This window comes from Ambystoma mexicanum, chromosome 12 (assembly GCF_040938575.1).
Source record: "Ambystoma mexicanum isolate Mex_15411 chromosome 12, UKY_AmexF1_1, whole genome shotgun sequence".
NCBI classification, from domain to species: domain Eukaryota; kingdom Metazoa; phylum Chordata; class Amphibia; order Caudata; family Ambystomatidae; genus Ambystoma; species Ambystoma mexicanum.
In genome coordinates, this window is record NC_090936.1 from 809928279 (window position 1) to 809943734 (window position 15456).

Genomic DNA, 15456 nt, shown 5'->3' on the forward strand with positions numbered 1-15456 from the left:
AAACGGTGTCCGTATTGTTCGCTGGCAAGCTCAAAGTGTTCTAAGAACACTCACATTGTTCGCGGACATTAAAAGTTTCCCATAGATCATAGTTGAAATGTTTGACTCTATGGATGTGATATGCTGCGGTGGTTTTTGCCAGGGCATAGAGTCTTGGGTGCATGGCCATTTGGCCATGCACCCAAGACTGTATGCCCTGGCAACAACCACCGCAGCATATCACATTCATATTTGCTTATAACTTTGGGTGAAAAACAAATGTATGGTTCTCTGTCAAGTTGAATGTGTCCTAAGAACACTCCTGTTGTCCTGGAATGTTCGTAGGGGGTGTCCTGAGGACGCTGTCCGTATTGTTCTCTGTCAAGTTGAATGTGTCCTAAGAACACTCGCGGTGTCCTGAAATGTTCGCAAATAAACAAGATGGTGGTGTTCTGAAGAAGCTTCTAAGAACACTCCCGGTGTCCTGGAATGTTCGGAGGGGGTGTCCTGAGGACGCTGTCCGTATTGTTCTCTGTCAAGTTGAATGTGTCCTAAGAACACTCGCGGTGTCCTGAAATGTTCGCAAATAAACAAGATGGTGGTGTTCTGAAGACGCTTCTAAGAACACTCGCGGTGTCCGGGGAGTGTTCGTAGGGGGTGTCCTGAGGATGCTGTCCGTATTGTTCTCTGTCAAGTTGAATGTGTCCTAAGAACACTCGCGGTGTCCTGAAATGTTCGCAAATAAACAAAATGGTGGTGTTCTGAAGAAGCTTCTAAGAACACTCGCGGTGTCCGGGGAGTGTTCGTAGCGGGTGTCCTGAGGACGCTGTCCGTATTGTTCTCTATCAAGTTGAATGTGTTCTAAGAACACCCGCGGTGTCCTGAAATGTTCGCAAATAAACAAAATGGGGGTGTTCTGAAGACTTTTTTGAGAACACTCCCGGTGTCCTGGAATGTTCGTAGGGTGTGTCCTTGGGACGCTGTCCGTATTGTTCGTTGTTAAGTTGAAAGTGTTCTAAGAACTATCGCGTTGTTCTGAAATGTTCGTAGGGGGTGTCCTGAAAACGTTGTCGGTATTGTTCGCTGGCAAGTTCAAAGTGTTCTAAGAACACTCACATTGTTTGCGGACATTAAAAGTTTCCCATAGATCATAGTTGAAATGTTTGACTCTATGGATGTGATATGCTGCGGTGGTTGTTGCCAGGGCATAGAGTCTTGGGTGCATGGCCAAATTTATAATTTTGGGACAGTTAGATACCAATTGGCGTATTCTAACTGTGTATTTTTTGGTCTAATTTAGTGGTATTCATTTATCTGATTAGTTGTTGTAGAATCTTTGAGCAGTTAGATAGCTTTTGGAGTATTCTAACAGTTTATATTTTTTTAACACAAATTTACTTAAAGGTTTAAATACAGTTTATTTATCAAATTTTGGTTTTAAGAATATCAAATAAGCATTTGTAAGACTTGCTGGTAATCTCTGCTATAGAGTAATGGTACTATCATTACATTCAAACCATCCACATTTCTTTTTTATATATGCCGTGTAGTGCCCTGAATTGGTTGTGGCTCCTGCGTGGTAGATTATACCTATTGTTGTGAAGGTTTTCTTACCAAGTGATATTTGACTATGTGTGAATCCAGTCAGCTTGCAGTTGTTTTTGGTACCATCTGCATTGTAACATAGAAGCATTAGTATTACGTATTTACTATGTGTTTGTATTACTAACGTGGAGCGATTATCTGAATTGCATGTAGAGCATAATCTACCATGGTTTGCATTTTGTACAAGTTGCTGAAATGGAATGGATTCACAATTTGGTATTGATATATATATGAAGCGTTCATTGGGAATTTCTTCTTGTGTCACATTGTTGCACAGAGTGCATGTATGTTTCCACATGTATGAAATCTGGAAGATTTCCTTTATAGGTATGTTTTTGTTTTCCAGTACTTGTAGTAAGTACATTAAAAATTCTTGTGGATCTTCCTGTGAGTTTATAGTGAATTTCACCATTCCAGCACAGTAGTCCAATTCTTGTCTTATTCCATAAACACTACATGTGTTGTCAGGATTGTTTTCTGCGTTTCTATGAAGTACTAACATTTGCATACACAATGGGTCTCTAAAGTGTAAGTAAATGTTGTCAACAATTGGTGGTAATTGAAATAGAATATTCATTGCTACATTTGCCTAGCAACTTACACCAACTATATTTGAGAATTTAAATGGTCCAGGTAGTTCTGTATCTAACTGCTTTTTTTGGAGTTTGTCTTCCTTCTTTAATGAAATACCTGGTTTACTTTATCTAACTGATTCTTTTTTGTTTGTGGTACTTGATGAAGTATTAGTTTCTTTTACTCTCTTTGGAGGATTTGCAGTGACGTCCTGTTGCATTTCTGTTTGATTTAGTTTTCTTTTACAACGTTTTAGTTTTTGTGGAACAGAATATGTGTTTAGATGGGGAGTGTATAGTGAGCGAAGTCTATTATATTCTAAAATGCAAGGAATATCAGCGTTTACTATACTTGCATCAAAGTTGATTAGAAATAGACCGTCAAGTGTAGGTAAGCGTGATAGTGCTACGTAGCTCATGCCTTCTTTAAAGACTGTGTTACCAATATCTATCATTGCTTTGTCTAGGGTAAGACCTTGTGATTTATGAATCGTGACTGCTTATGCAAGAGTTAGAGAAAATTGTTCTCTGCATACATACATATCTTTGAAGAGAAGGAATCTAGCTGTTGAGCGTCCTATCAGTTTTACTTATGAAAGTTTGTCAAAGAGTATATTGACAAACTGAATTTTGTTGTCACGTGGGTATGTTTGAAAGCCAACAACTGTACCCAGTGCTCCATTAACTAGTCCTTGGTCCACGTCAAGGTTACGTTTAAGCATTACTCTGCAATTTAAGGATAATTTTAACATCTTTTCTAAGCCTGCTGTGTTTGAGATTGATTTTTCTAAATTATTTAGTCTTGTTGTGGCTTGGTCACACATGGGTAGTGTCATACCATGTACATCTAGTTTGTCTGTGGCGCTAATTTCCATTATTGGTTGCATTTCTTAACTTAACATTATTTCATTGAATTTGAGACAGCTTGCAAGAGTTGGCATTAAGGCCATACAATTGACATTTTATGGGGCTAATTGTTCCATAACATCTGTAGCACATGCATTATCGCCATAAAGTGCATTAATGTGCCGGGTTTTCAATGTTGCTTCTGCTTCTTTAGAAAGTATACCAACTCTCAAACTTTTTAAAATGTTGGCATAAGTTAAATCTGCAGATTGGTGCATGTTTTCTGTTAATTCTCTGTATTGGAAATGTTGCCAAAGGTTGACATTTCCAATGCTGCAAACAGTTTTACGGCAGAGTGTGTGCCCTAATGTTTTAAAAATAGGTTCACCTTTTACTAGTGTTAATTGAAGCAGATCTCCAAAAACAATAATGTGTTTTCCTGCAAAGAGCTCTTCATAGTCTGTTTTGAGTACTTCTTGTAATCTGAGGTGAATCAAAGCTAACATCACGTTGGAGACCATGCTCACTTCATCTATTAGTGGCATTTTCATTTGTTTCAATACTCTGCGTAATTCCATTGCAGCTTCTGCAGAAAGTTTGTAATAGTCTAATTTGTTCTGGTGTTCTACTGGTAATAGTAGTAATCAGTGTAATGTAACACCACCTATGTTGTAGGCAGCTAAACCTGTGGGGGCAGTGACAACAGCTGACAGTTTGTTGTTTGTCAATTGTTGAAGGAACTTACTAATGATTTTGATTAGGAATGTTTTGCCAGAACTAGCTTCACCACTGACGTACAGTAGTATAGGTTTATAATTATGGCAGGAACATTCTTTATTTTCATGTTTTACACCATGTGCAATTTGTTTTGTTACTTCTTGAAAAATGCTACTTTGCTCATTGTTTAGTTTTGATTGTAGTATAGTTAAGTCTTCCTTATCTTCATACTGACACATGTTGAATGTGTCCTAATAACACTCGCAGTGTCCTGAAATGTTCGCAAATAAACAAGATGGTGGTGTTCTGAAGACGCTTCTAAGAACACTCGCGGTGTCCGGGGAGTGTTCGTAGGGGGTGTCCTGAGGATGCTGTCCGTATTGTTCTCTGTCAAGTTGAATGTGTCCTAAGAACACTCGCGGTGTCCTGAAATGTTCGTATGGGGTGTCCTGAGGACGCTGTCCGTATTGTTCTCTGTCAAGTTGAATGTGTCCTAAGAACACCCGCGGTGTCCTGAAATGTTCGCAAATAAACAAAATGGGGGTGTTCTGAAGACGCTTCTGAGAACACTCGCGGTGTCCGGGGAGTGTTCGTAGGGGGTGTCCTGAGGACGCTATCCGTATTGTTCTCTGTCAAGTTGAATGTGTCCTAAGAACACTCGCATTGTCCTGAAATGTTCGCAAATAAACAAGATGGTGGTGTTCTGAAGAAGCTTCTAAGAACACTCCCGGTGTCCTGGAATGTTCGTAGGGGGTGTCCTGAGGACGCTGTCCGTATTGTTCTCTGTCAAGTTGAATGTGTCCTAAGAACACCCGCGGTGTCCTGAAATGTTCGCAAATAAACAAAATGGGGTGTTCTGAAGACGCTTCTGAGAACACTCGCGGTGTCCGGGGAGTGTTCGTAGGGGGTGTCCTGAGGACGCTGTCCGTATTGTTCTCTGTCAAGTTAAATGTGTCCTAAGAACACTTGCGGTGTCCTGAAATGTTCGCAAATAAACAAAATGGGTGTGTTCTGAAGACGCTTCTAAGAACACTTGCGGTGTCCGGGGAGTGTTTGTAGGGGGCGTCCTGAGGACGCTGTCCGTATTGTTCTCTGTCAAGTTGAATGTGTCCTAAGAACACTCGCGGTGTCCTGAAATGTTCGCAAATAAACAAGATGGTGGTGTTCTGAAGATGCTTCTAAGAACACTCCCGGTGTCCTGGAATGTTCGTAGGGGGTGTCCTGAGGACGCTGTCCGTATTGTTCTCTGTCAAGTTGAATGTGTCCTAAGAACACCCGCGGTGTCCTGAAATGTTCGCAAATAAACAAAATGGGGGTGTTCTGAAGACGCTTCTGAGAACACTCGCGGTGTCCGGGGAGTGTTCGTAGGGGGTGTCCTGAGGACACTATCCGTATTGTTCTCTGTCAAGTTGAATGTGTCCTAAGAACACTCGCATTGTCCTGAAATGTTCGCAAATAAACAAGATGGTGGTGTTCTGAAGAAGCTTCTAAGAACACTCCCGGTGTCCTGGAATGTTCGTAGGGGGTGTCCTGAGGACGCTGTCCGTATTGTTCTCTGTCAAGTTGAATGTGTCTAAGAACACCCGCGGTGTCCTGAAATGTTCGCAAATAAACAAAATGGGGTGTTCTGAAGACGCTTCTGAGAACACTCGCGGTGTCCGGGGAGTGTTCGTAGGGGGTGTACTGAGGACGCTGTCCGTATTGTTCTCTGTCAAGTTAAATGTGTCCTAAGAACACTTGCGGTGTCCTGAAATGTTCGCAAATAAACAAAATGGGTGTGTTCTGAAGACGCTTCTAAGAACACTCGGGTGTCCGGGGAGTGTTCGTAGGGGGTGCCCTGAGGACGCTGTCCGTATTGTTCTCTATCAAGTTGAATGTGTCCTAAGAACACTCGCGGTGTCCTGAAATGTTCGCAAATAAAGAAGATGGTGGTGTTCTGAAGACGTTTCTAAGAGCACTCGTGGTGTCCGGGGAGTGTTCGTATGGGGTGTCCTGAGGACGCTGTCCGTATTGTTCTCTGTCAAGTTGAATGTGTCCTAAGAACACTCGCGGTGTCCTGAAATGTTCGCAAATAAACAAGATGATGGTGTTCTGAAGAAGCTTCTAAGAACACTCCTGGTGTCCTGGAATGTTCGTAGGGGGTGTCCTGAGGACCCTGTCCGTATTGTTCTCTGTCAAGTTGAATGTGTCCTAAGAACACTCATGGTGTCCTGAAATGTTCGCAAATAAACAAGATGGTGGTGTTCTGAAGACGCTTCTAAGAACACTCGCGGTGTCCGGGGAGTGTTCGTAGGGGGTGTCCTGAGGACGCTGTCCGTATTGTTCTCTGTCAAGTTGAATGTGTTCTAAGAACACCCGCGGTGTCCTGAAATGTTTGCAAATAAACAAAATGGGGGTGTTCTGAAGACGTTTTTGAGAACACTCCCGGTGTCCTGGAATGTTCGTAGGGGGTGTCCTTAGGACGCTGTCCGTATTGTTCGTTGTTAAATTGAAAGTGTTCTAAGAACTATCGCGTTGTTCTGAAATGTTCGTAGGGGGTGTCCTGAAAACGGTGTCCGTATTGTTCGCTGGCAAGCTCAAAGTGTTCTAAGAACACTCACATTGTTCGCGGACATTAAAAGTTTCCCATAGATCATAGTTGAAATGTTTGACTCTATGGATGTGATATGCTGCGGTGGTTTTTGCCAGGGCATAGAGTCTTGGGTGCATGGCCATTTGGCCATGCACCCAAGACTGTATGCCCTGGCAACAACCACCGCAGCATATCACATTCATATTTGCTTATAACTTTGGGTGAAAAACAAATGTATGGTTCTCTGTCAAGTTGAATGTGTTGTCACACACCGCTGTCCCTGGCGATTGTGGAAACGCTGGCGATGGAGCGGCCATTAACCTTGCCGTTACGCATTACGTTCTTGTCCGCAGCGGTCTAGTCTTCAGACCGACGAGTTCCTTTTAGCAGGCTCCAACCCGGAAGCAGATGCGTTGCAACCTTCCGCGTCAGGCTTTCGGGTTGAGACGCTGTAGGTCTTTCCTCCGCGGCGCCCTGCCGCTCTTTTCTTTCTCCTTTCTACGAGATTGCACTCTCTTGGCGTACCTTGCTATCTATGGTAGCGCTTCCTGGTTTTCCCTTTACCTCGACTGTCTTTTCACACTCCTCCGAGCAGTCAGTCCTTTTCCGGTTATCCTGCTGGTCTGCATTTAGTTTCTTGTGTCAGCTAACCGGCTACCTGGTTCCGCTACGAGGGGTTTTTTATGCCCGCTGGCTTTTTCCCCTAAACCGGTCTGCCCCGGTACGGGGGCCCCCTTGGCCCCGAGTTAGAGGGGCAGGGTGGCTTCCTCTCGAGGCAGACCACATCGACTATCCAGGGAAGAAGCATTGAGAATCCGGAGATTCGGAGTTGCGTCAGACCAGGATACTACAGGTGAGGAGAAGGGCACGAGGGGTACTCAGGAAGGTGGAGTGGAATTGACGGAAATCAAGAGTGAGCTTGACAGTTTGCAACGCCCGGATAAAAGGATGGCCACTTCAGAACAAATACAGGAATTAGTGGCTGCTGTCCAGGCCCTGAATGTGGAACTCCAGAATGTGAAAGCGGATAATGCCGTATTGAGACAGATGGTCTCTACTAGGGATACAAGGGATTCTGACTTACCTCCCATGGCTTTATCCACTGGCAAGTACGATGGTACTCCGAAACGACTAAAGGAATTTTTGGATGCTTGTACCATTTACTTCACCTTTAGACCTCTGTTGTTCCAGAATGATCATACCAAGGTGGGATTTATGGTATCCAACTTAACGGGGAATGCATTAGCCTGGGCTGCCCCGTTGGTGACTACCAATAACCCCGTCATAAGAGATTATGAGGGGTTTCTGTCCTTATTGCGCCAGGCTTTCGAGCAACCAGAGATTACCCATGTTGCTGCGGAAGAACTCCTGGATGTTAACCAAGGTTCTAGAGATATACAGACTTATATATCCACATTTAAACGTTTGGCTACAGAAGCTGGATGGCCAGAACGGGCTCAATACACCATATTTCGTCGAGGTTTGAAGGACGAATTAAAGGACGAACTGGCAAGGATAGCTCGCCCCACCACCCTGTCTGATTTGTTCTCCATTGTTACTCAAATTGACTATCGCCTTAGTGAACGCAAGGCGGAGAGAAAGAAGCAAAGAGCCCCGGCCTCGTTTCTACCGAGTACCCACTCATTGCCCTCCCTACCTGACTCCGAGAACAAGGAAGAACCAATGCAAGTGGGGTCTGCTAGATCTTCCTTGACTCCTGAAGAAAGAAGACGTCGGAGGAATGCTGGCCTTTGTATGTATTGTGCATCAGGCACTCATTTACTACGAAACTGTCCAGAAGTTCCACCTAAGCGGTCGGGAAACGATCAACCTCGGAACTAAAGGGGACGAGTATCCGAGGACAGAGTGCTAGTCCCTATGTCACTGTAACGGTAGCCTCACAAGCCGTCTCGATGGACTCTCGTCTCATGGCAGTTCCCATCCAGTTGGAGACTCCTACAGAGGTTCTTACAACCATGGCTCTGGTAGATTGTGGTGCCGCAGGCATATTCATGGATACCATGTGGGCTCACCAACAAGGCCTCCCTCTGTTACAACGAAAGGAATGTCAGAAAGTAGAGGGAGTTGACGGTTCACCACTCTCGTCAGGACCGATTACCCATTCCACGGAAACCATGAAGGTCCAGGTGTTCCAGCATTCGGAAGAATTACAATTTGATTTGATACGAGCTGCACATTTCCCTGTGATCCTGGGGATTCCTTGGTTGAGGAGGCATAACCCGCACATCGATTGGGCACAAAACACCTTGGCTTTTTCCTCCCCATACTGCAAACAGTATTGTTTATCCCCTGCTTCAGAGGAAATGGTGCAAGTCCTTACTCCACAAAAGGAAGGAGTACATGAGATCAGTAGGGTGCCTCCGGAATTGGCAGAATTCAAGGAAGTCTTCAAGGATGATCCAATCCTGGATCTACCTCCACATAGGCCGGAGGATTGCGCTATTGAGTTGGTGCCCGATGCCCTGGTGCCGTTCAGCCGCATGTTTTCTCTGTCTCTACTAGAAAAAAGGGCGCTTCGCAGATATTTGGACTCTCATTTGACCAATGGCCTCATTCGTCCTTCCAAATCACCGGCTGGAGCTTCGCTGTTCTTCATACCTAAGAGGGATTCTACTGAGTTAAGGCCCTGCATTGACTATAGAGGGCTAAATAAGGTTACAGTTCGGGACCGATACCCCATGCCTCTTATAACAGATATAGTGGAAGCGGTCCAGGGTGCTACTATCTTCTCTAAGCTGGACCTCCGGAGTGCATATCACCTTCTACGTATAAAGGATGGAGACGAATGGAAGACCGCATTTCGTACTCCGTTTGGTCTCTTTGAGTACCGAGTGATGCCTTTTGGCTTGGTTAACGCTCCTGCCATATTCCAGCGCTTTATGGATCGTCTTTTCTCTGACCTGCTATACCTCAGTGTCATAGTATACTTGGATGACATTCTGGTTTTCTCAAAATCCCCATCTGAACATATGATACATCTCCAGACGGTTTTGCATCGCTTGCAATTACAACATCTATTAGTTAAACCAGAGAAGTGTGTCTTCAAGAAGTCATCCGTTCCGTATTTGGGATACATTCTTTCCCCTGATGGTATCATTATGGATCCAAGGAAGGTATCTGCCATCTTGGACTGGCCCATCCCCACCTCGGTGAAAGAGGTCCAACGGTTTCTGGGCCTGGCCAATTTCTACAGAAAATTCATCAGTCATTTTTCACTGATTGTGTTACCAATAACCTCATTACTTAAGAAGGACGCTAAACCGTTTTTCTGGTCAGAATCAGCGGATCAAGCTTTTGTTGACCTCAAGAAGAGATTCTGTTCTGCACCCATCCTGACTCAACCGGATCAAACCCAGCCTTTTATGGTAGAGGCTGACGCCTCTGCAAGTGCTTTGGGTGCTGTACTACTCCAGCAGAAGGACGGGAAGGAACATCCTGTAGCATATCTTTCGAAGACTCTTTCCTCCAGCCAACTGAACTATTCAGTGATAGAAAAAGAACTTTTGGCTCTCAAGGTGGCCTGCGAGGAGTGGAGACACCTGTTGCAAGGCGGAAGGCATCCGTTTACGTTACGCACAGACCATAAGAACCTGAAGATTCTCCGTAACATGGAATGTGTCAATTCAAGGCAAGCCCGCTGGGCACATTTCTTTAGTCAGTATGACTTTATCATCACGTACATTCCTGGCACCCAAAACAGCTTGGCGGATGCTCTGTCTAGAAGCCGGTCTGCGGACAATCATTCCCCCTCAGTTAGCCAACCAATGTTTCCTCGAAACAAGATTGTGGGAATGGTTTCGGCATTTCTGCAGGAGATAAGATCGGTAACCAAACCCGATTTGGCAATCACGGTTCCCGGTGACTTGCAATCCAAGATCCATTGGTCTGAAGGACTTCTATTGGTAGGACAACGTTTGTACGTTCCCTCTAGGTCCTTACAATCTAAAGTCCTAGAATGGGGTCATAATCATGTTACTGCTGGACACAGGGGAGTTCGAGGCACCCTTGAGCTAATCTCTCGATCTTTCTTTTGGCCTCGACTCTCGCATGATGTTAAGCAACACTGTAAAACGTGTGTAGTCTGTGCCCAAAACAAGAACTCCACGCATAAGCCCTATGGGTTGCTTACGCAGCCAGACTTGCCAAACCAGCCATGGTCCCAGATTTCCACTGATTTCATTGTAGATTTGCCCAAATCTCAGGGGAAGACTTGCGTTATGGTAACCATTGATACATTCACCAAGTTAGCACATTTTTCCGCACTACAGGGTGTGCCGTCAGCCTCCGAGATGGCTGAGGTGTTTCTCAGGGATATTTTTAGGCTCCACGGCCTTCCCGATAAGATTATCTCAGACCGAGGAAGTCAATATACTTCAAGGTTCTGGAACGCCCTGTGTACACGGTTAGGAATCGAGAGGGCTTTATCATCAGGTTTTCACCCTCAGACCAACGGACAAACAGAGCGGCTTAATGCCACTCTGGAACAATACCTCAGGTGTTATGTAAACAAGAACCAGGACGATTGGGTTAACCTTCTGTCCACTGCTGAATTTGCATATAACAACACTGTACATTCGGCCACAGGACTGAGTCCTTTTTTTAGTTCCTATGGACATCACCCTCGCAGCATACTTCCTGTTTTTCCTTCTCATACTAACATACCCACCATCGAATCCACTCTTGATCAAATCACCAAAGCCCACGATACTGCATTACAGAGTTTAGCTTTGGCCAGGCGCAGATACAAAGACCATTCCGATCGGGCTCGATTGCCCTGTCCGGAATGGAAGGAGGGTGATTGGGTCTGGCTGTCAACTAGATACTTGCCTAGGTGGGTTCATCCGACCAAACTGACCCCCAGAAATATAGGTCCCTTCAAGATTATCCGGAAGATTAATCCAGTGGCATTTAGATTGCAACTACCTAAGTCCTTGGGCCGGGTACATCCGGTTTTTCACTCATCCCTTCTCAGCCCTGTTGATCCGAACACCCCGATGGGCAAGACTACTGGGCGTTTGAGCAATTTCGATTCAGGACCAGAAGAGTATGAGGTGTCTGCCATCCTTGATTCTAGATACCACAAGGGCAGGCTAGAATACCTGGTGTCATGGAAGAACTATCCTAGTACTGAGGACTCCTGGGAGCCCAGGTCGTACATACATGCATCTAGACTCATCGGGCGCTTTCACCGGACACATCCAGGGAAACCTGGAGGGTTCGGACTGGGAGGGGGATATACTGTCACACACCGCTGTCCCTGGCGATTGTGGAAACGCTGGCGATGGAGCGGCCATTAACCTTGCCGTTACGCATTACGTTCTTGTCCGCAGCGGTCTAGTCTTCAGACCGACGAGTTCCTTTTAGCAGGCTCCAACCCGGAAGCAGATGCGTTGCAACCTTCCGCGTCAGGCTTTCGGGTTGAGACGCTGTAGGTCTTTCCTCCGCGGCGCCCTGCCGCTCTTTTCTTTCTCCTTTCTACGAGATTGCACTCTCTTGGCGTACCTTGCTATCTATGGTAGCGCTTCCTGGTTTTCCCTTTACCTCGACTGTCTTTTCACACTCCTCCGAGCAGTCAGTCCTTTTCCGGTTATCCTGCTGGTCTGCATTTAGTTTCTTGTGTCAGCTAACCGGCTACCTGGTTCCGCTACGAGGGGTTTTTTATGCCCGCTGGCTTTTTCCCCTAAACCGGTCTGCCCCGGTACGGGGGCCCCCTTGGCCCCGAGTTAGAGGGGCAGGGTGGCTTCCTCTCGAGGCAGACCACATCGACTATCCAGGGAAGAAGCATTGAGAATCCGGAGATTCGGAGTTGCGTCAGACCAGGATACTACAGGTGAGGAGAAGGGCACGAGGGGTACTCAGGAAGGTGGAGTGGAATTGACGGAAATCAAGAGTGAGCTTGACATGTGTCCTAAGAACACTCCTGTTGTCCTGGAATGTTCGTAGGGGGTGTCCTGAGGACGCTGTCCGTATTGTTCTCTGTCAAGTTGAATGTGTCCTAAGAACACTCGCGGTGTCCTGAAATGTTCGCAAATAAACAAGATGGTGGTGTTCTGAAGAAGCTTCTAAGAACACTCCCGGTGTCCTGGAATGTTCGGAGGGGGTGTCCTGAGGACGCTGTCCGTATTGTTCTCTGTCAAGTTGAATGTGTCCTAAGAACACTCGCGGTGTCCTGAAATGTTCGCAAATAAACAAGATGGTGGTGTTCTGAAGACGCTTCTAAGAACACTCGCGGTGTCCGGGGAGTGTTCGTAGGGGGTGTCCTGAGGATGCTGTCCGTATTGTTCTCTGTCAAGTTGAATGTGTCCTAAGAACACTCGCGGTGTCCTGAAATGTTCGCAAATAAACAAAATGGTGGTGTTCTGAAGAAGCTTCTAAGAACACTCCCGGTGTCCTGGAATGTTCGTAGGGGGTGTCCTGAGGACGCTGTCCGTATTGTTCTCTGTCAAGTTGAATGTGTCCTAAGAACACTCCCGGTGTCCTGAAATGTTCACAAATAAACAAGATGGTGGTGTTCTGAAGACGCTTCTAAGAACACTCGCGGTGTCCGGGGAGTGTTCGTAGCGGGTGTCCTGAGGACGCTGTCCGTATTGTTCTCTATCAAGTTGAATGTGTTCTAAGAACACCCGCCGTGTCCTGAAATGTTCGCAAATAAACAAAATGGGGGTGTTCTGAAGACTTTTTTGAGAACACTCCCGGTGTCCTGGAATGTTCGTAGGGTGTGTCCTTGGGACGCTGTCCGTATTGTTCGTTGTTAAGTTGAAAGTGTTCTAAGAACTATCGCGTTGTTCTGAAATGTTCGTAGGGGGTGTCCTGAAAACGTTGTCGGTATTGTTCGCTGGCAAGTTCAAAGTGTTCTAAGAACACTCACATTGTTTGCGGACATTAAAAGTTTCCCATAGATCATAGTTGAAATGTTTGACTCTATGGATGTGATATGCTGCGGTGGTTGTTGCCAGGGCATAGAGTCTTGGGTGCATGGCCAAATTTATAATTTTGGGACAGTTAGATACCAATTGGCGTATTCTAACTGTGTATTTTTTGGTCTAATTTAGTGGTATTCATTTATCTGATTAGTTGTTGTAGAATCTTTGAGCAGTTAGATAGCTTTTGGAGTATTCTAACAGTTTATATTTTTTTAACACAAATTTACTTAAAGGTTTAAATACAGTTTATTTATCAAATTTTGGTTTTAAGAATATCAAATAAGCATTTGTAAGACTTGCTGGTAATCTCTGCTATAGAGTAATGGTACTATCATTACATTCAAACCATCCACATTTCTTTTTTATATATGCCGTGTAGTGCCCTGAATTGGTTGTGGCTCCTGCGTGGTAGATTATACCTATTGTTGTGAAGGTTTTCTTACCAAGTGATATTTGACTATGTGTGAATCCAGTCAGCTTGCAGTTGTTTTTGGTACCATCTGCATTGTAACATAGAAGCATTAGTATTACGTATTTACTATGTGTTTGTATTACTAACGTGGAGCGATTATCTGAATTGCATGTAGAGCATAATCTACCATGGTTTGCATTTTGTACAAGTTGCTGAAATGGAATGGATTCACAATTTGGTATTGATATATATATGAAGCGTTCATTGGGAATTTCTTCTTGTGTCACATTGTTGCACAGAGTGCATGTATGTTTCCACATGTATGAAATCTGGAAGATGTCCTTTATAGGTATGTTTTTGTTTTCCAGTACTTGTAGTAAGTACATTAAAAATTCTTGTGGATCTTCCTGTGAGTTTATAGTGAATTTCACCATTCCAGCACAGTAGTCCAATTCTTGTCTTATTCCATAAACACTACATGTGTTGTCAGGATTGTTTTCTGCGTTTCTATGAAGTACTAACATTTGCATACACAATGGGTCTCTAAAGTGTAAGTAAATGTTGTCAACAATTGGTGGTAATTGAAATAGAATATTCATTGCTACATTTGCCTAGCAACTTACACCAACTATATTTGAGAATTTAAATGGTCCAGGTAGTTCTGTATCTAACTGCTTTTTTTGGAGTTTGTCTTCCTTCTTTAATGAAATACCTGGTTTACTTTATCTAACTGATTCTTTTTTGTTTGTGGTACTTGATGAAGTATTAGTTTCTTTTACTCTCTTTGGAGGATTTGCAGTGACGTCCTGTTGCATTTCTGTTTGATTTAGTTTTCTTTTACAACGTTTTAGTTTTTGTGGAACAGAATATGTGTTTAGATGGGGAGTGTATAGTGAGCAAAGTCTATTATATTCTAAAATGCAAGGAATATCAGCGTTTACTATACTTGCATCAAAGTTGATTAGAAATAGACCGTCAAGTGTACGTAAGCGTGATAGTGCTACGTAGCTCATGCCTTCTTTAAAGACTGTGTTACCAATATCTATCATTGCTTTGTCTAGGGTAAGACCTTGTGATTTATGAATCGTGACTGCTTATGCAAGAGTTAGAGAAAATTGTTCTCTGCATACATACATATCTTTGAAGAGAAGGAATCTAGCTGTTGAGCGTCCTATCAGTTTTACTTATGAAAGTTTGTCAAAGAGTATATTGACAAACTGAATTTTGTTGTCACGTGGGTATGTTTGAAAGCCAACAACTGTACCCAGTGCTCCATTAACTAGTCCTTGGTCCACGTCAAGGTTACGTTTAAGCATTACTCTGCAATTTAAGGATAATTTTAACATCTTTTCTAAGCCTGCTGTGTTTGAGATTGATTTTTCTAAATTATTTAGTCTTGTTGTGGCTTGGTCACACATGGGTAGTGTCATACCATGTACATCTAGTTTGTCTGTGGCGCTAATTTCCATTATTGGTTGCATTTCTTAACTTAACATTATTTCATTGAATTTGAGACAGCTTGCAAGAGTTGGCATTAAGGCCATACAATTGACATTTTATGGGGCTAATTGTTCCATAACATCTGTAGCACATGCATTATCGCCATAAAGTGCATTAATGTGCCGGGTTTTCAATGTTGCTTCTGCTTCTTTAGAAAGTATACCAACTCTCAAACTTTTTAAAATGTTGGCATAAGTTAAATCTGCAGATTGGTGCATGTTTTCTGTTAATTCTCTGTATTGGAAATGTTGCCAAAGGTTGACATTTCCAATGCTGCCAACAGTTTTACGGCAGAGTGTGTGCCCTAAT